Below are 19,167 nucleotides of genomic sequence, written 5' to 3' on the forward strand. Positions count from 1 at the left end.
CAACCCTGTGGTTTTCTCCTGTCCTTCCTCCACAAGTCAGAAGCATCAAAGCAGAGACAGGCTGTTGACCAGCCCTTGCCTCCTGGACTCTTCTGTCTTTATCCTCTTATTGCTTGGGCTCCTGAAAGATTTGCACTGACTTAATCTTTGTAACCCCTCTCAGAGCTGTAGGAGATGAAGTACTTTACTGCTGAAGAAGGTTGAAGAAATTCCAGATTATGCTTACGATGGACTGAACTTTATTCTGCCACAAACTGAGCCAAACCAACTGAGTCAAGGTCAATTCCCTCTGTCAAAAGAAGCCTCCCATATAGGCTGCTAATGCTGCTGCAGCCCAACAGCAGCCACACTAGGTTTTTAATGCAGTTTTCTCCGATAGCAATTGCTCTTCCTTCCCAAATGCCTCTACTGACATCTGTGTGTTTATGAGATGCCTTCAAAAATGTGGGATTTCAGGGCTCCTCTCTCCTGATTGACATCTATATTATATCCTTCATGAAAATCAGAGATGCCTTGGGGCTGATTTGACTGGGGAGGAATGAAAAAGAGCTGCGAACTGCTATTGCGCTGGGTGCTCCTGGTAGAAGGAGCAGGGAGATGTCTTCATCAGTGTGGGCTTTCTCAGGATGTGTCACCTTGTCAGAGCAGCGTGTTCCTCTGAACACATCAGCTGGAGGAGTAGAGAAAAATGAGTCAGGCGGCTCTGCCAGCCGTGCGGTGGGACTCGCCGAGCGCAACACTTGCCATGGAGAAATGGAGAAGACAAGCAGGCCCCAGAGCCGGTGCTGCTATGGGATGGCTTCCCCTTGGTTGCCTTGTTGGGTGATGGCCATCACACACGGTGTGGGATGGAAGACCTCTGCTATTGCTGGTGGTGTCTTTTGGCTTCTGCAAGGCACTTGTAGGGGAAATCGACACACGGGAATGCAGGGAAGGGGTGGTGGGTAAGGCGGCAGGTCTGCGTCTAAGTGGATCAACAGGAAGAGGTGATTTTCCTTCAGGATGAGTGTCTGAGTACTGTCAAATTACATTTTATCTTCAATAGGAAAATATTGCAAAGGAATAAAAAATTGCATTGCAGGGAAATGAAAAAGTTTGATTTTCATGAAGGATTATAGAATTTAGGAACCTTATTTTCCTGCTATGGCCCATCTATGACAGGCTGGAGGAGCACTTGTTGTACCAAGGCTGGAATTTGCTTTTTCTGAAGACTTTATGTAGAGAGAAAAACCACCAGTGCCCAGGGGAAATTGCAACAGAATCACCAGTCAAAAGCATTCAAAGATCACAAACCAGACCCAGATGATCATGAATCACAGCTTAGAAACCGCAAACGGTTCTTAAGCCTCTTCAAAATTATGGCATTTACCAACAGGCTCGTTTGGGCTGGTTCACATTCTCCAGCCTTCTTCTGAACCCAACAGAGAGAAAACGGACTAAAGTAAAAGTGGAGCTCCTCTTGCAGCCCCAGCTACTGGGAATTGGGGTGGTAGTGGAGATGTTGTGACACTTGACTGGTGGTGCTAGGGCTGGGAGTACAAATGAGATGTGACCCCTCAGCCTTATCCCAACAGGGTTCCATGCTCTGCCACCAAGGAGTGACTATGCAGCCAAAACCCACACTATGTCCCTGTGCTGGTGGCATCCCTTGGTGGAGGTTGTAGGGACCTTTCTTGGATACAGGAAAGGAAGGCACTTTTGGGGACCTGTAGGAGGATCTTGTGCTCAGGATGGTTAACAAGTCAGGTAGAGTTTGCTGCTGCCCTGTGATGAGTGGGATGAGTGAAGTTTGCAGAAAGGCTGATGCAAATGTGAAGCCCAGGGTGTCACAAAAGATAGCTCCTAAGATGCTCAAAGCTCTCTCAGGTCCAAAAAGCTACTTGTGTTGGATTTAAAGGCTAAAAATTCCCAAAGCTCTGTTACTTGCTGGGTTAGCCGGGCCTGAAGCTTGCAGGGGTACACAGGACTTTGCTTATGGTACCTGAGATGGTTTTGAAAGCATTCAGCACAGAAAGTGCAGAAGAGCAAGCCCTGTGCAGTGGTGTGCCCATAGAGAGGAGGAGGTCATCAACACATGCAGGAGCCCATGGGGAGGTGTCTGCAAGCTGGTTGGAGGAAAGGGAATGGTGCAGCTGAATCCCTTCAGGCACCATCCATTCAAGACTTGTTGCATCCGCAAGGTGATAGCTGGCCAGGGTGCAGTGATCAGCTGCTCTTGTACCCAGGAGATACTGATCAAACATTGATTTTCCTGCAGAAAGCCAAACCAAACCCAACCATAATTTGGTCTGTACTGATTTTTGTCATTGATTCTTTCCCATTAATGCTGGGAAAGCTATTTTATTGCTCTGGATACATGGAAGATATTGAACTCTCTGACAGTTTGGGAAAAGGGATCTTGGGAGTAGCTGCTGTGAAAATATCACTTCTTTTCTGCAGCTGTAGAGGTGTCTTTAGAGCCCAGAACAGTATATACTGTTTTCTGTCCTGGAAACATTGCCCCTGGGGCCTCTGGTTTCTGGGGAGGCGGCTGAAGATAGCCACAGGGGAAAATTAATGAATTATCAAATTAGCATTTCTACTTTTACTAAAGCTTCTGTTTTTAACCTTCAGCAAGGGCAGCGTGTCCATGACAGTGACCTTTGGAAATTTGCAGTCATCAGCAGCTTTGTCTGAGAATGGGTATTGCTGACAGCAGTGTCTGAAGACAAAGGCATCACATAAATCATAGCTTGTTGGGTTGTTCAGAAGGGACTGTGCCTGAATGGCCATCAAATGCTTCCTGAAGAGGATGAACATACCAAGGACAGGTGATGTGTTTGTGGGGATTACTGGCTGAAATTGCCTAGGTGTGATTGCACAGCTCCCTGGTGTGGGGGCAAGTTCCTGGACCCTGGCATCCTAGCCTCTGGCCCCTTTGCCTGTGCTCTTCCACCACTGCCCTGATACCAAACCCCATGGACCCAGACTGCAGAAACCTTTCCCTCATCTGCTGTCGCTTACTGGGTAGTGGCACGCAACTGGTGGGGATACGTCTGGATTGTGGTGTACTCTGGTCACAGTGGGGGCCTCCTGGCTCTGTCCCTTGCAGATGGGACAACTGCTGCCGCTGTCCACCCGGGAGTGATCCCAGGTCAGGAACAGTGCAGTGGGTGCTGGCTCCTGTGAAGACATTCTTCCCTTATTGCTTGTACCCATCTCCTTGGCTCCCATGTGAGATCTCCATGGAGGCAGTGGCAGCACATGGGGTTGGTTGCCCAGGAGCTGAAATACGGAGCTCTCCTCTTCTTGCCTTCCCTGGCAGCACTGGAGGAAAAGTATCGTTTTACCCACTCCTACAGAAAATGCCAAAAGCAAAGAATTCTTCATAAAATGCTTCTTTATTAAATCCTTTCTGCCTCCCACCTCTGTATCCGACTGACTGCCCCTGGGGCTGTCAGAGATCCAGGGCAGAGTGATTAAGTGCTGCGGCCGATAATTGTGCAAACAGAGTTTTCAGTTTCCTCCAGCAAGGCACCCCCTGTTCTCTGAACTAGAAGTAGCACTCCCTGCCCACGCCCTCTGCCACACAGCAATATACAAATGGGAAGCATATAGAATCATAGAATAGGATCATAGAATATATGGTATGTACCTTCCTTTCAGTGTCACAGACTCCTGGAAAATGACCTGGTCTAATCTGACCTTCTGCATAGTTCAGACCACCTCTGTCCCTGCTCCCAGGGATCACATGTCCCTTGTCCAAGGCTGGACATTGCTCTGAAGTGTGTGTGGGGTAACTCAACAGGGAGCTCTGGTATTAAGCATTCTTAATAAGGATCCTGGGTCTCTATTGCCCTGTCCTGTTTGGATAAAAGAGCCCGTCTGCCTCCAGTTATTGTTGCCTTTAGGTCACCTCTCCAAGACTCTGGAAAACACTATTGTACTTCTGATTTCAATGAAATATGTGGCTCAAAGAGGATGAAACTCTTAGGTCCATCTCACTGTACCATTTCAATTAGGGGCAAAGAGACTTTTCCAGCAGAGAGCTCTCAGCTTGCTTAGCTCCATGGGAAAAACTGGCTGTTAAAAAAAATAGAAAGGTGTGGAAAGGAAGGGAAAAGTAATGCAAACTATGAAAAAAGTCTTTCATTTCTGACAACACTTCTCCCTGTTAGCTATGGAGAGGTTTTAAAATGAGAAGTGCACTCCTTCACAGACCGATAGAAATGAGATTTTGAGAGGAAAAGGAAAAAAGTAGCGGACGTGGGCTAGAGCTTTTGGTGATGTTTCTGTTGCTGGACTTTGATCTTGAATGTGCCAAAAAGAGGAGGGAAAAGCTCAGATGTGAAAACACTGAGCATGCTTCCAGACATGGTTCTGCTGCCACAGGGAACCATGAGACCCACGTTAGTTCAGAAGTTCATTTCTACATTTGAACTTTATTCTTGGTGAACTCTTACCCTGACCGCATCTAATGCTGGGTGCTTTAGCCACAACAAATGTGTCCTTATTGTTGTGTTAATCGTTTGTATCTGCTCTGGGGTGTGGAAAAGCAATACTCCCTGACCCCGCCTGTGCGTCAGCATGACACACACCTGCCTGAGTAAAATCTCCCCAAAGCTGATAAATGATGGTTAAACACTGCTGATAAACTTTGGCTAACTGCTATTGACCATTGGGTTGGGCTAAGATTAGATAAGGCCCAATTAGCTCTTGCTTCTTTTCCTAATGACAATGGCTCAAGCTGAAAGAGGAGGCTGAAAGTTTAAAGCTAAGCTAGGGACACTGTGATGTTTTGGACCATAGTTGATGGCTGATGTTTGTTGTCCCTACAAAACAGGCCTTCGTTTCAGGTTCCAAGAACTGTTCCCAGGACACAGATATGGGATACTGGGGAAAGATGCTGGGGTGTAAGAGTATTGGCACCTGTAGCTGTGCTGTGAAAGGTGATGCTGAAGGCACTGCTAGCAGCTCTGTGTGCTTTCAGCTGTGGTCAGTGGCCCTGATTAAAGAAGGGTTTTGTCTTTGATTTTAGGGAGCCTTTGAACATAGTGGCTAAACATTTCCTTTCGATCAAGGGTTTCCTTTTGATTTCTGCATGTAGTCAGCTCACTACGTCCCTCTGTGAGCTTTGCAATTGAAGTGCTTCCCTAATAAATATGACATTATTTTTGATGCCTTGCATGTTTTCAGCCTGGTTGTGGAAGTGAGGTGCTTTGCAGTGAACGCACTGTCTGCAGCCCATCAGGGATATGAGGAGCAGCAGTGCTTTTGCTGTGGTAATGGAGATGAAATAATCCACTGCTGAACCTCCTTTCCCCAAGCAGCTTTTAACTTGTTTTTTTTTCCTTCTACATGAGGAAGTGGCTGCCAAAGCCTGTGGCTGCTGCCTGCAGTATGCTTTTCCTTCTTATCCTTATTCATCCATGCCAAGATCCTCTTTTCTTCATTCCTTCCCATTTTCTGAGCTTCTGGAAGCCCCTGGCTCATAGTTTCAAACCCCACTTGACAAGAAACTTGTTAAAAACCGGCTGAGGTTCCCACATTATGCTGTGGTTTCTGTAGGAAATATTCAGAGATGTTGCATCCTGAAGTTTTCTCTGTGTTTTTTTGGAAGAAGAAATCCATCCTGCTTTCAAGCTCAATGCAGCCCTGCAGTGCCTGGACTTGCACAGCCTTCCTCCAGTACTGAAGTGCTTGCCAGGAGCAGACAGTGACAGGCTGGAGGCAGGCGATGATGCTGATTATGTTGTCCTGCATCTGTTGGTTTAGCTGAGACATCCCTGAGCTTTGTTCTTGTTCCTCTGCTCAGGCTGAGCTGCAGAGCTGCCTGATGGTCTGAGGTCAGGCTTTCCCTAAGCATCCTCCTGCATTACCTGGAGGGTGATCAGACACTGCTGGCAGAAGGCTGGGCAGCCGTGGTTGCAGATACCCTGCTGGCCACAGGAGGGAGGGTGCACCAGGTGCCAGTGCCCCTGAGCCCAAATATATGTGCTGCCAAGCTCTTGCCCGCTTGGGACCTCAGGTCCAGAGACCTATCCCTGTAAATCTCCATCTTAGTGCAGACATGGATCACATGCAGCCTTCACAAGACCCTTTTACTCCACGAGCTACAGTTCCACCTGCTGGGACTATCACTTTTGCTTCATTTCTTTGTGCCCTGCCGACATTTGTGTTCTTTCACAGGATCTGGCATTGTGGTGGTTAGGAGCAGCCTTTCTCACTGACTCCAGGCTCTGCTGTTTCCAGGATCCTATAAATTCAGCTTTCAGCCATACAGAGCCCTGGGATTTTTATGGATGAGGAACAAAGATGCATAAATGATAATTAAAGCCTCTAAAGAAACACTCAATGTCGGCCAGAAGCATAAGTCATAAATAATTATCATGATGCCCAGCTTTGCTTTTATGATGCTGTATTATTATAAATTAGAATTAACATTATGAAACTTAGAAAGTCAGCAATGGAATGGAGAGGCAAAAAACTTGGAGGAAGTCTCTGGATCCATTCTGAGGATAGGGTGCTGGACTGGACTACCCTGTGCTTTCAGGGATACTGCTTTTATCTCTGCAGTTATATTAATATTTAAAACAGGGATTAAAACATTGATGACACCTAAGAGCTTTATGGATGGACTTTACTGGGATATAGGTCTTGCTCTGGCTGAAGTCCCAGGATCGCCCAAGCTCTCCTTTTGCTTTAGCCCATTTTCTCTCTGTTGGGTTCAGAAGAAGGCTGGAGAATGTGAACCAGCCCAAACGAGCCTGTTGGTAAATGCCATAATTTTGAAGAGGCTTAAGAACCGTTTGCGGTTTCTAAGCTGTGATTCATGATCATCTGGGTCTGGTTTGTGATCTTTGAATGCTTTTGACTGGTGATTCTGTTGCAATTTCCCCTGGGCACTGGTGGAGCATGCTGCTTCTTGTCTCTCTCTGGACTTCAAAACTTTCAAGGCCTTGACAAAAGTAAATCCTAGCCCTCTTCTGAGGACTCGGGCAGCTTTTTTGCTGTGCAGATCCCACCCTGGCTGGAGAGAAATTGCAGGCACAAAGCACAGTGTGTCCAGCTGGCTACCGTCCCATCCATTTTCTATTTTGTTTGGCAGCTGCTGCTCACAGCATGCTCCTCTCCATGCAATGCAGCAAGACCCACCAAGGTGGGACCCCGCAGCTCCCAGCTGCTGCTGCTCCATTTGTTGGCCAGGGATGTGCTCTGCCTCTCCATGCATAGGAGCCCCTTGTGAAACCATCCAGTTTTGTCCAGTATATTACCCACAGGTGGCACAGCAGGGAGTCTTGTGTGACATGGCTTAATGTGTGGTGTCCCTGCCTGTGGCAAGGGGGTGGAACTAGATCATCTTAAGGTCCTTTCCAACCCTAACTATTCTATGATTCTATGGTGCAGCACTGGACCTGGGTGCCTTCAACTCCCACCAAACTATGTGTAACCCCTTGACTGGCCCTGGAGGAAATATTCAAGCAGAGATCACTGATTCATGCTTGGGGATGATGTATGGTTGGTAAATTTATGGGAACCATGGCTAAAAGGAGCCCCTGGCAGAGTGGGGATGGCTTGTCACTTGAAGGACATCTACTTAGGCACATTTCCATTCCTTACAGAAGTTTAACCAAAAGATTTGATGCCCCCCCCTCCAGTCCTGAAGAAGAACAGCTGCTAGATGCTGTTAATGTTAAAAGCCTTCAATTAGGAAGAACACTGAGGGACAACACAGGAAGCCAGAAAGCTGCTCTGTAGCTAAAATAACTTCAGCAAGATGCTGTGATAACAGGCTGAGACCGGAGGATAAATTGCCAGAGTGACACTCCCTGCCTGCCTGCAAGGATGGACCCTGTGTGGGAAAGGATCTGGCAGAGGAGTGGGAACATCCCAGAGTGTTGGGACTGGTCCTCTTTTCAGAGCCTCTCTGCACACTGGGGTTAGTCTGTCATGAGCAAATCCAAGATGAAGCAAACTAAAGGGAACTTCTGCTTCCCATCAAAATGCTCTGCTCTTTCCCACACATGTTCTGAGACAGGGTAGGGGTTTTTTAATACAAACATAGCAAAGGAGTTGCTTTAGGATGGTTTATTCAGCCCCTATAACTGGTGTTCAGAAGAAGCTGAGCTCTCCCATGTGCAAAGAGCAGGGCTGAGATATGAACAGGCTGGAAGGGAATTGGCTCCATCTGGGACAAATTCTGACTGGGGAGGAGGAGGAGGAGGCTTGCAGAAAGACAACTAATTTTTCTCCTTGGAAATTAAAAGCTTCTGGCATCACCTGCTGCTTATCTTGCTGCAGTGACATGCAGGTTTTTTCCAGGCCTAAAGAGCACTACCCTGACTTCAATATGGGCTTAATTGCTACTAATCCTGTGCCACTTAGCACTTAGGCTGAAGGAGGGAGATTGAAAAGAAAAAGTCTGGGAAACAAGTTCAGCTGACCCAGGGCTGGTCACTGCTCCTGATGTTATAAATATGTGCTCTCCTACACCACGAAAGGAGGTTGGCTGGTTTGGGCAGGCAGCAGTGAGTTGTGCTGGGAAATGCCTTGGGTACCATACTGGGAGGAAGCACGTCCTGCTCTAATTGGGCTTTGAGAGATCTGCAGGCTGAATGTGAGTTCTTAAATTAAGTTGAATTCCATGTAATGATGAGACTTGGGGTAGCAGGGAATTAAGTATGCTCGCTGGGGTTGTCCTGCTTTTGGAGGGCTTTACTTGAAAGCTGCTGTGTGATCTTTGATAGTATTTTTAGTTTCAAAAACATATGTTTGGGGGGTGTGGGCAGTGAAGTGATTTTTGAGTACATGGTTTCTTTCCAGGGTGGACTTCACTCAGATGGGCCACAGGAACAATCTCTCCCATCAGAGCTGTGTGTGTATCTGCTTTTGCTCATGGGAAGACAGGTTTTTGGTGCGTGTCAGGCTTATGAGGCTGGTGCCTGCACTGGTTTTTGTGCTTGCCAGTAACTCCCACAGCAAGAGAGCCAGAGTGTGCTCTTTAGAAACAGGTCACTTTACTCCTTTTTGTGTCAGTCGTATTTCTGTTAGAAAACGATTTTGGGAAGGGGGTCTGTGGGCAGTGGGCTCCATTCACTCCTTGCAGGCTGACTATGAGAAATATAGAATTCGGGGTTTTATTCCTTCTTGAGCACATCCAGAGTGTGGCTGCAGTCTCTGGTTGAATGTTAGGTGGCTGGGTAACAGCAGAATGTTCTGGATGCTGTCTTCCTGGTTTCTGGAATGAGACCTGCATGTTAATTAAATCCTTGAGCATCCTTCCTATGGAGTCAGGGCAGTGCAGTGCTGCTGTGTTATATGCAAACTGACCACGGGTCTATAATGTTATGGCTGGGTTTTTTTTTGCAGAGAGGTCTTTGGGTTTTAGTTTTTGCCCTGTGCATGTTCCTGTGAGCTGATGATCAGAGCCAGGCTGCGGAAGAGGCAGAGCTGGCTCTGTTTGGGGGAGTGCTGCCAAATAAGTGCATGGAAAGCTCTTGTAGCAAAGATCATGTAAGCCTAAATCGGAGAGCTGGGGTGAGTCAGAGGCTTAATTTAATTAGTTCTAAAATTAGAGTATCAGTGAGGGGAAGGCAGGGCAGGAGGAAGGAAGATTTGGGGGTATGCTTTGTAAGTGGGAATTGAGTCGTACAGGTTGGTGCTGTTTATACAGACCAGTACAAGCATCCCAAGGCCTTTAATATATCTAATAAGCATGTTTTATAGACAAATTAGCGTGCACAGTATGCCTCAGTATTGCTATTCATTATATAACATAGGGTAGTCAATTGATTTCTGGTTTTGCTTTCACATGAGAACAATGCTCTCTTACATTTTGTCTTTTCTCTCTTTAGTTTCTACAGAAAAGAATATTGCCTTTTAACATGTACATATTATCTAGTACATGGCACAATGGCACTAGGCTTGTAGTGACTGCTGCAGGATAAATAATCAGTAATAATGGTAGTAATAATGGTAGAACATGCCAACACTCTCATTTCTGGAGATTTTTCCTTTAGCTTGAACTTCATTTTGTATGTCGTTTTAGGTATGTGTCCTGGTGAATCCTTTGGCCTCTCTTTCACTTCCCAGAGAAGACAAAGGTCAATGAACTGTTGGTCAAGGAATGAAGTTGTAACCTAAGTATCTTGGTGACCACTTACTAGAATAGCAAATTTGGGCTTGGGAATTGGATTTCCTGGGGAAGGGAATTCTATCTTCCAGCCACTTTTAACTAAAAAAAAGAGCAAGTTAAAGGCTCATAAGTTTGGGGGCATGATTAACAACACACCAATCCATTCTTTTAGTGAATGTCAAGGGCTTTCCCAGTCACTTAGGGCCTAATAGTCCTGTTGAACTTGGTGGCTTTGCTCCATGTGTTCAAGGCCAGGTTGGATGGGGCTTTGAGAAACCTGGTCTAGTGGAAGGTGCCCATGGCAAGGGGATGAGCTTTAAGGTCCTTTCAACCCAAACCGCTCTGTGATTCTGTTTCGGACCATGCTGCAAATGGTGCCAGAAGGAGTTTGTAAGGCTTTTGTGAGGAGATTGCTTCACTATGGGGTCAGCCTAAACCCCACAGCCTTTATCATTGAAGAGCAGTCTTGGCATGTGGTGGAAAATCTCATGCTACACTGATGGCCACACAGTGGGTCGTCCAGCAGCTCAGTGTCTGCCCCACACAACCACATGGAAAGGGCGAATGGCACAATGAGCATCCAAGAATATTATACAGAATTACTGCTGCTTTTGGGGTCTGACTAGCACATGAGAGGTAATTGAGCTGGGAAGGTGCATGAGGCCCTATCAGGAGGGATGGGAAGGGGACTGGGTGTCAGTAGATGGCACTGTCTGCTGTGAGCCAGCCCCAGGCTTTCCCTGCACCTTGGGGTGCTCCTGGGGGAGCCATACCTCTGCCCTCCCCTCCCCAGGGCCCATTTCCAACCATATTATAGGTAAAGATGTGACTCCCCCTCCATATGTTGTAAGTCTGGCATTTTAAAGTATTACTTTGACTTGAGGTCTGTGCTTAGAAAGGAATTTAAGGCACATTTTGTACTGTTTTAAATGGGTGCTCAGACTGAATCTTGATGCTAAGAAAAGCATTCCCTTGGGATGGTACTGTATCTGTAACAGAAGTAAGGCTCCTACCCCCGCTGCCTCTAATAACTGCAGTTAGAGAATTGCATTTCGTCTGCCTGAAATTCTCCTGCTGCTTCAGAGAGAGATGCTGGACTGATTTCAGCTCTTTCCAGTACTGATCTGACGTTGCAGAGCTTTATTTAAAGGCTGTCCCTCTCCATTCAAAGGGGTTTGGGATCCCTGCATCTTCATAGGATTTAGTGAGCAATTTGGGACCTCAGGATGAGTGGTAATGAATAATTGTCAGCAGTTAGCTCTGAGCCACAGCCATTGGAAACGGTGAGAAAAATGAAGCGGCGCTTCCTTGTAAACCCTGCAATTGTGGGTTCTCCCCGCCACCGGAGAGGCGGAGGAGGAGGAGCAGGAGTCCCACTCTGCGTCGTGGTGTTGCAAAAGCAGGCAGACTTTCACTTGCATGCTCCAAGGAACCCTGGGGATAGAAATGGATGCTGAAGTGAAAGGGAGCTGGGAGCAACCTCCCAGCCCTGCCTGGTCTGTCTCAGGCAGCTGTGGAAGAGCCGGAGCACTCCTGCAGCTCAGGAGGCCCCTTGTCCCGAGTAGTGGAATCTGTGAGGCTATGATAAACGCAACCCTTGCTGATGGTGGGGTTTGGTGCTGGTGTGCAACCCTTCCTTGTGCATGTGGGCACCCTGTTTTCTCTCTTCACAGCCTGCTGTCTCTCAGGGCTGGTGGGGACCAAGGTGTTTCCCTCTCTTCTACTGAGTGTATGTGCATGGCAGTTCTGCCTGCCTGTGTGGTGATGGAGGAGTGCAGCTCAGGTCTTCATCAAAGTACAAGTAATTTTGGGTGACAAAATATTTTTTTGGCTGGTTACACCTTGGAGGTACATGATGGACCTGGTGAATGTGGGTGCTATGCCGCTTGCTTGGCAGCGTTTGAGTGAGTCTTGACTGATGTGAAGGATAGCTGAGGGGGAGCATCTCTCCTGGTGACATGTCCCACACCTTGAGTGAGGTGCCACCACCCTGGTGTGACACATGCTGACTTCCTGCAGTCTCCCAGTCAAAGGCCAGCATCCCTTCCCAGCTCCCTGCCCTCACTAATGCCTCAGAGGGTTGCGGTGTTCCCTAAACCAAGCTGTGCTTGAGCTGGAGGAGATGTGTGATTTCACGTGCAGAATGAGCCGGAATATTCTGCCCCAGTTTATAGCAAAAGCTAAGCACTGCCAGTAGCTTATTTTGTGTTTCAGTTGTCTCTCTAGCTCCAGTCACATCAAAGTTTATTGCCACGCTCTGGTATCATCCTCACCAGCCTCTGCTTTTTATTGCAAGATGTAGGACTTTTTACAGGCCTGTTAAAAGCATTTATTGTGTATGTGCATATAGCTCTTCAGCTGGTCCTGGTTGCTGTGTGTCAGTGGCCTGCTCTGTCTTAGTTGTCTTGGATCATTTTTCTTGCAGGTCATTGATGAACATGAAGTACTCAAGTAGCCAAGTCCTGTGTGGCACAGAGAAAAAGGTGCTTGGTGACAGCTCTGCTTAGGTGGCTGTGGCTCTTTCTGCTGCATTTCCACTGTCTGGGGTGTACTGCTTGTGCTCTTCTGACGGCCTCAGCCTGGGGCTGGGAGTCAAGTGCAGTCAGCTGGGAGTCAGCTAGGATGGCCTTGGGAGAGGCACTTAACTCTCTCCTTCTCACTGATGGGGAAATGGATAAAAATAAAGATGCTCACCTCCCTCTGAGGGTGGTGAGAGGATTAATTGGTTAATGTTTATGAAGTGCTTTGAAGTTGAAATAGGGCAGATGAGTGCTAAACCTGGATTGCAAAAGCTGGATGTGTCATGTGGAGGTAAAGGCTGTGCTGAGTAGGCATTGTGAGTCTTAAGCCCTCTGTCCTTCAGATGTCGGGCGCCTCACGACTTGACCTGTGTTCAGAGGCAGTCAAATACAGGGATTAGAGAGAACGGCAATTGCAACACCGAGACCTTTCCCTCCCCATTAAGTCCTGAGCCAGCCTGCACCCCTGCTTGGGGGGACAGGCCATCATGCTGCAGTCCAAATGGCAAGGTGCTGGCCAGTTCTTGTTATAGAAGTGGCAGCATCGCATCCTCCTCTTCCTTTGGGCAGAGCTGTGTGGGCAAGAAGAGCCAGCACGTTTTGTGATGAGTGGAATCTGGTTCCGGGTTCAGCGTAGGGGAAACCGGAGTTAGAGCGGGGTTGAGCAAGGCGGGCTCCGTCCTGGGGAGGAGCGTGAGAACCTGCGCACCCAAAGCAAGAATGTGTTTGGAGACCTGGGTATAAGCCACGGCGGGTGGGGGCGGTGGGACCGGAGCTGTGTTTAGCCTGGGTGTGTGTCCACCCACTGGTGTGGTTACTCAACAGGCTGAAGGAGGAGGAGGCACTGTTTGCCTGGCAGCTCATGGTGCTGGCTGAGCCTGGTGGGGAGCCCCAGCCACAACGGGGTGTCCTGTTTCCTGCCATGGGGTGGACAAGGCTTTGGGTTTATGGCAGAGGACTCCTGGGGTCTGTGTGCTGGCCCTTAAGGCAAGCCCTCCATGTGCCATGCATTGTCAGTGTGCTGCAGGGCATTCACAGTGGAAGAGGGGGCCAAATTCTATTTTCTCACTTGCTGAAGTAGTGGACAGGGCAAGACTTCATCCTGTGGGATGAGGAGTAGTGACAGAAGCCAGCAGCAGAGCTTCCTGTCACACCCTGTCAGTGCTGTCCTGAATGAGACCACACTTGAAACGTCCCTTCTGGAAGGGCAAAGCATGTGGAGGTGGGTCACATTTACCTGCTACCTCTTGTGGACCCTGTTGTCTGCCTCCAATAGCACAAAGTTGCTGGTGGTCTGCTGGATGTAGGACCCTGCCAGTCTGCCCTTCTTGTCCCATTTCTCCACTGTTTGTGGTCTAGCAAGCAGACAAACTTCACAGTCCTGTTTTTGTCCCTCTTGTGATGCAGGGAAAACTGGAGATGGTGCTGGCCTCTGGGTAAGGAAGGATGGGGTAGCAAATGTGGAGGCCAGCTGGAGCAGTGAGCTGTGTAAGCCTGGCTTCAAACCAGCAGCAGGATCTGCTCAGGGCTGTGCCTGGCTGCTGGATGTGTTGTTCACTTGTGTGCATCCACAGTAGTTTCAGCAACAGCGGAAGTGTTTGTTTTGTACTCTACTGTTTTTAGTACATGGGACCTGCTGTTGTGGTATAAGCTGAACCCAGGACACCCCCTTCTGTGTACCTCATGGGATTGGCTTTCTCAGGACTGTGCCAAGCAGGTGGTACTGGGATGGGTGAACCCTCCAATGGGCATCTGGGACAAAGCAAAGAAGCCCTGTGGTAACCCAGAGCTGAGCTGCAGCCCTGCAGTGACTGTTGGTATCTGAGCAGCCAGACCCTTCTGGACCAGGCTGGGCTTTGGCAAGCAGATCAAGGGATCCGAGTGGGAGAAGATGAGTAGTTTCCCAGGGAGGAGCAGCCTGTCGGGGAAGGCTGGGGTGGCAAGGTGGAGTCTGGAGCAAGGTGCAGGTATCTTTCACTTTCATTGGCTTCTCCTGCAAATGTGGGACTGTGAGCCAAGAGGCAGTGCAGCGGACAGCACCCTGGTCCTTGCAGGGAGCCTGCTGTGGTCCCCATCCACACTTGCAAAGCAGATGGGACCCCTATGCCTGCACCCACTGCTCCCCACAGGTTGTCTATGCGGCTTGGAGGTTACCTGTGGCTTCTATGCACTCCTTTCCCCTGGGAAGGATCAAACTGCTGCTGCAGCCTGTGATCCAAATGCCTCCAAGTGGGGAAGAGCCTGGGGACCTGTCTTACAAGGGTCAAACAGATGTAAATAGCTTTTTTACAAAGATTTCTGTTCCACTTCCCCCATTCCAAATGCTGTAGCAGCCCCGGAGGAGGTTTCTTTCTGCTTTGGTTACTGTACCCTGCTGAGGACTCAGCCCACACACCCAGTTTTGGGCTCTCCAAGGTTTGTTCAAGAAAGCAGCCAAATGTTTGCATTATGAGGGTATCCATAAAACATATGGGTTTTCCAAGGAACAGCCGAAAGCAGGGGGGAAATATGAGGAACTCTTCATCTGGGCTTGACTCATGCTTGTTGCTTAGATGGGTTTATTATTCATCATGTACCCATTACTGCCTCGGGCCTGCTTAGCTCCATGCTCAGAAGTTTATTTTCTTCTTAAACCACATCACTGCAGTGCTGCTGAGCACTTGTTTGCTGTTGCCATAAGCGCCTTCACTCCAAAGCTCTGGGATGAGGCAGGAGGCAACTAACTTCTTCCTCCTTTTCTGTACAAAAGGGTTTTGTTCCTGGATAGCCCTACCCCACCCAGCTGGAGGAACCCTTCCTGTTAGCAGGAAAACTGTAGTGCCAAGTTAAATGGCATGCAAATATGGTGGTCTCATTTGTGGGTCTTTGTAACTGCTGCTGCAACCAAAGGGTAAGAGGGGGAGGCTAAAGCTTTGCCTGCGAGTCCCCTTGTCCTGAGCACCAGTTGGATGGAGAATGATTAAAGGAGCAAAGCTAATCCTGTCTGAAGCTGGGGATTTCCCATGGAATGACAGCTCTGCTTTCCAGTGCTGTTGTGTTCTGTGAATAAGTGTGCCCACCTCTGTGGGCATGGCAACCCTGCAACCCTGAGAGCCACCTTCTCTGGAGGTCTGTATTGCCAGTGACAGCAATGCTGTCCAACGACGAGCTGCTCTGAAAGTAGTAGTGCCATAGGGTAGTCCCACTATGCCTGCTTATACAAAATCACCAGAACCAGTTCTTGGGCTTTATTTTTGGTCTCAGCAGTTCCTGTAGAAGGAAAATCCAGTGGTCATATGCTAGGTCTGGGAAAGGTGGACCTCTAGAGATTATGGTTTTTAGGAATGGTGGGCAGGGGGGAAAAGGAGTTAAGGCCTCCTGGGAAGCAGTGATCTCTGTTGTGCACCTGATCTATTAGAATTACAATTTTTGGGCTGGGAATTTCTATTACTGAAAGCTTCTTGTTACAGAAATCATGTCCAGTGAAAAGGGATGAAACTGTCTCTGTTGTAGCAGGGTGAAGTAGCTGTGGAATGTAAGCTGTACCTCACCTCCCAAGCCTCACTGCAGTTATTATGGACCTGAGCTGATGAGTGTGGGGAGATGATGGGGGATAGTGGACTGAACTCCTGCCTCGGCTCCAGGGAAGACAAATGTCTTACCTTAACCACTGACTTGTTTGGCAGCCAGTGGCAAATAACTCCGTTCCCTACAGCCCAGCTGATAAAAAACAGACTCCCAGGTTGGCTTCTTCAATGATTCAGTTGTTTTAAAGACCCTGGGAGATGATGGGCAGTTATATAAATGGCAGGTCTTTGTATGCCCTAATGGAAGGGCAGCACCTGTGGCTCTGGGTGTAATTAGCTGGAAAGCTGATCAGATAGCACCTCCCCATTAGCGTTATCATGGGAGGGATAGCTTAAGTGCAAAGGTAAGTCCTGCAACAGAAGTCAGGGGAGTAAGGCATTGGTGAAAGCAGGCTTTGCGGAGTGTGAGATTCTGGGCTGCCACAGAGCAGTCTGCTGACAAAGAACAGGTTGTTTATTTTCTCACTACTTAAAATCCTTGTATCCCTGCTTGCTGAGTGTGCCCTGTTGTCTGCAACGCAAATGACCCAGTTTGAATGGACCAGTCAAATCTTTGAGCTGTGCTGATAAAACAACATTAAAAAAAACAAATCTCAGACTGCAAAGCATCTTTTCACTTAGGTTCATGTAATTTGTGAAGTGTTGAGGCTAGAAGTGAAAAAGGAAGTTCATGACAGAGGAGTCAGGTTCATGGATATTCTGAAGTTATTCAAGCATCTTGAGAGTTGTTCTTTATTCAGGGCAGGGGCACAGATTTTCCTACGCCTGTGGATGTTCCTCTTTGTTTTTTTTTTGTGCTTGAGAGCTGTCTTTAGTCTTGCTTATTGATCCTGTTTGCTGAAGTGGTGCCACAGTGTGCCACTGCCACTGGCATCATGAACTTCCAGTCTAATTTGAACCAAGATATGGCATGGGAACGTAACCCCAAGTGGGAGGCAGATGGTGTAATGAGATCCCAGGTTTGATAGCCCCCATGTTGCACAGCATGGTGTGTTTGAGCACCCTGTTTGCAAACCTTGGGTCCCTTTAGGTAAGTTTTGGAGAACAATATCAACCTGAAGGTTGTCTGCATTTTTGGAGATAAACTCAGTAGAGGTGTTTTTTTAGACCTGGTGCATAAAGGGTTCAGTGGTGATGTCTATGGTAGAAGTTACCAAAAGAATTTCAAAGATTGCTAGTGCTGCTGAAACAGTAATGCAATGTGATGCAAAACTGAACAAGAGCAGCCAAAGCAGGGGGCTGCAGGTCTGGGGAAATGTAAAGGTGAGGAGGGCAATACATCGGGTTTTTTTTATGGGAACATGGGGAGTTATTAAAGGAAGGATGAGGGATCAGGAAGGATGGAACTCATCAGCTGCCTTTAAAATGTAGGATGTGGGAAAACTGGGGAAATGTGTTGGCATGCATCCCAGGCTGCACTGATTTATTTTTAAATGAGGAATCTATCATTATGAAATGTAAGGACTTACAGCAGCTATTCTCTGTGCAGGAATGTGAAAGTCCTTGGGCATCCTGGGAGTGAAGTGAAAGTGGATCTTCCCTCTCTTGCTCCTCCTTATTCCTCCACAGCAAAAGTCGAACAGCTCCTCCCTGCCAAAAGTGAAGTGCCAAGTATTTCCCCTTGACTTACTCCTTTTCCTATTAGCTTCCCTCTGCCCTTGCAGCTTGTTCTGGTTCAAAATGTTGGCAATTATGCTGGTACTTGGGATTTGGCTATGCTGTTGTGACTCGTGCAGTTTGACTTCATCAGTTCAAGGCAGCCAGCCAGCCAAAAGGAACTTGTTAGATTGGCTCATGTTTATCTGGAACCACGGGTGGCTTTGGAGGCTGCATTACCCTCTTACAAAGGTTACTTTGGGCTCTATGCTTCAATTCATAATGTTTCTAAAGGTAGAAATGAAGCTGCAGGAGGAGGAAGAGAAAAGGATCCTCTGCAGGGAGAAAACTGCCCAAATCTCCCTGTGGAGACCTGGCTTGGGGAGGTCTGATGGGCTCTGGGATCAGAGCTGTGTATCTGTTTCCAACCTCAGTATGAGACTCTGGGTGGAGCTTAAACAAAAGCAAAGTGTGTGGTTGTTGGTTGGCTGCAGAGAAAAGGTGCTCTGTAGGGAGAAGAGACCCTGCTGCTGCCTCTGTTTCAGCTCCTGAGTGCCAGTCCATCACAGTTTGTGTGAACGTCAGGGTTCAGCTCCCCCAGGCAGCAGGCAAAGGGATTATTTCTACCATACATAAAAAGATTGCAGGGTTTGGCATCTGCTTTGAGGTTCTTGCTGCCAGGCTTAGGAAAGAGGCTTAGGAGTGCTCAAACCAGAGAAATAAATCTGCTGCACCTCTTATCAAAAATAATGGATAGTAGGCTTCAAAGGAAGAGGGAAAAATCTTTGTTTTGTAGCATACTTATGTGTCTGGCCTGACCGATTCTCAACCTTGTCTCTTTGCACCAGTGTAACAGTTAGTGGGAAAATAAATAGAAACGGATATGTCTAGGAATAGATCTGGCAAGTGGGTGGGACACCTCTGATGCTGGGGAGGCTCTTCAAAGAGAGGAAACATCATCCCTACCTGTGCTGCTGCTGCAGGCTGCCGAGGGCCAGGGCTGTGGCTTACCGGGGTTGCATGTGGCTGCCTGCGGGTGATTTATATGGAGCAATCGTGGTAATTAGCAAACACAAGTTTTTCCATGTACCAAACATTGTCGAGGGCAGTAATTCAGCCCCATGCTTGTTATTGTAGTGAGTGTTGGGCAGGAGTGTCCTGGGAATTTGTTGCATCCCAAGGGGGGGAGCCCATCAAAGTGTCCTCGACTTGCTGATGTTGGCTTGCCACCCTGAAACAAAGGGCTGATGAAACAGCATTAGCCAAGCTGGTCACTAATGAGGGCAAAGGAGCATCTGGAGCCAGGATTTGTTTATAGCTCTTTGTTTTGTCATTGTTAGGGAGACAGAAGAGGAAGTGTCACTTGAAATAT

The 19,167-nt window shown here is 48.0% G+C and overlaps 1 long non-coding RNA gene across 2 annotated transcripts in view; it reads left to right on the forward strand.

Moving 5' to 3' along the window:
• The window catches only part of LOC130600506 (uncharacterized), a 48,595-nt gene that overhangs the window by 22,173 nt on the left and 7,255 nt on the right, over nucleotides 1-19,167 (forward strand). The window contains exon 2 of one of the 2 annotated variants that reach the window (XR_008972473.1): nucleotides 2,623-2,810. This is a non-coding gene — a long non-coding RNA (uncharacterized LOC130600506). Of the gene's footprint in view, nucleotides 1-2,617; nucleotides 2,811-19,167 lie in introns of both variants that reach the window. The other variant, XR_008972474.1, reaches the window with a different exon arrangement.

The sequence above is a fragment of the Pezoporus wallicus genome, unplaced genomic scaffold, assembly GCF_028554395.1.
Source record: "Pezoporus wallicus isolate ANWC-B61680 ecotype Strahan unplaced genomic scaffold, APGP_CSIRO_Pwel_v1 contig_6354, whole genome shotgun sequence".
In the NCBI taxonomy this organism is placed as follows: Eukaryota; Metazoa; Chordata; class Aves; order Psittaciformes; family Psittacidae; genus Pezoporus; species Pezoporus wallicus.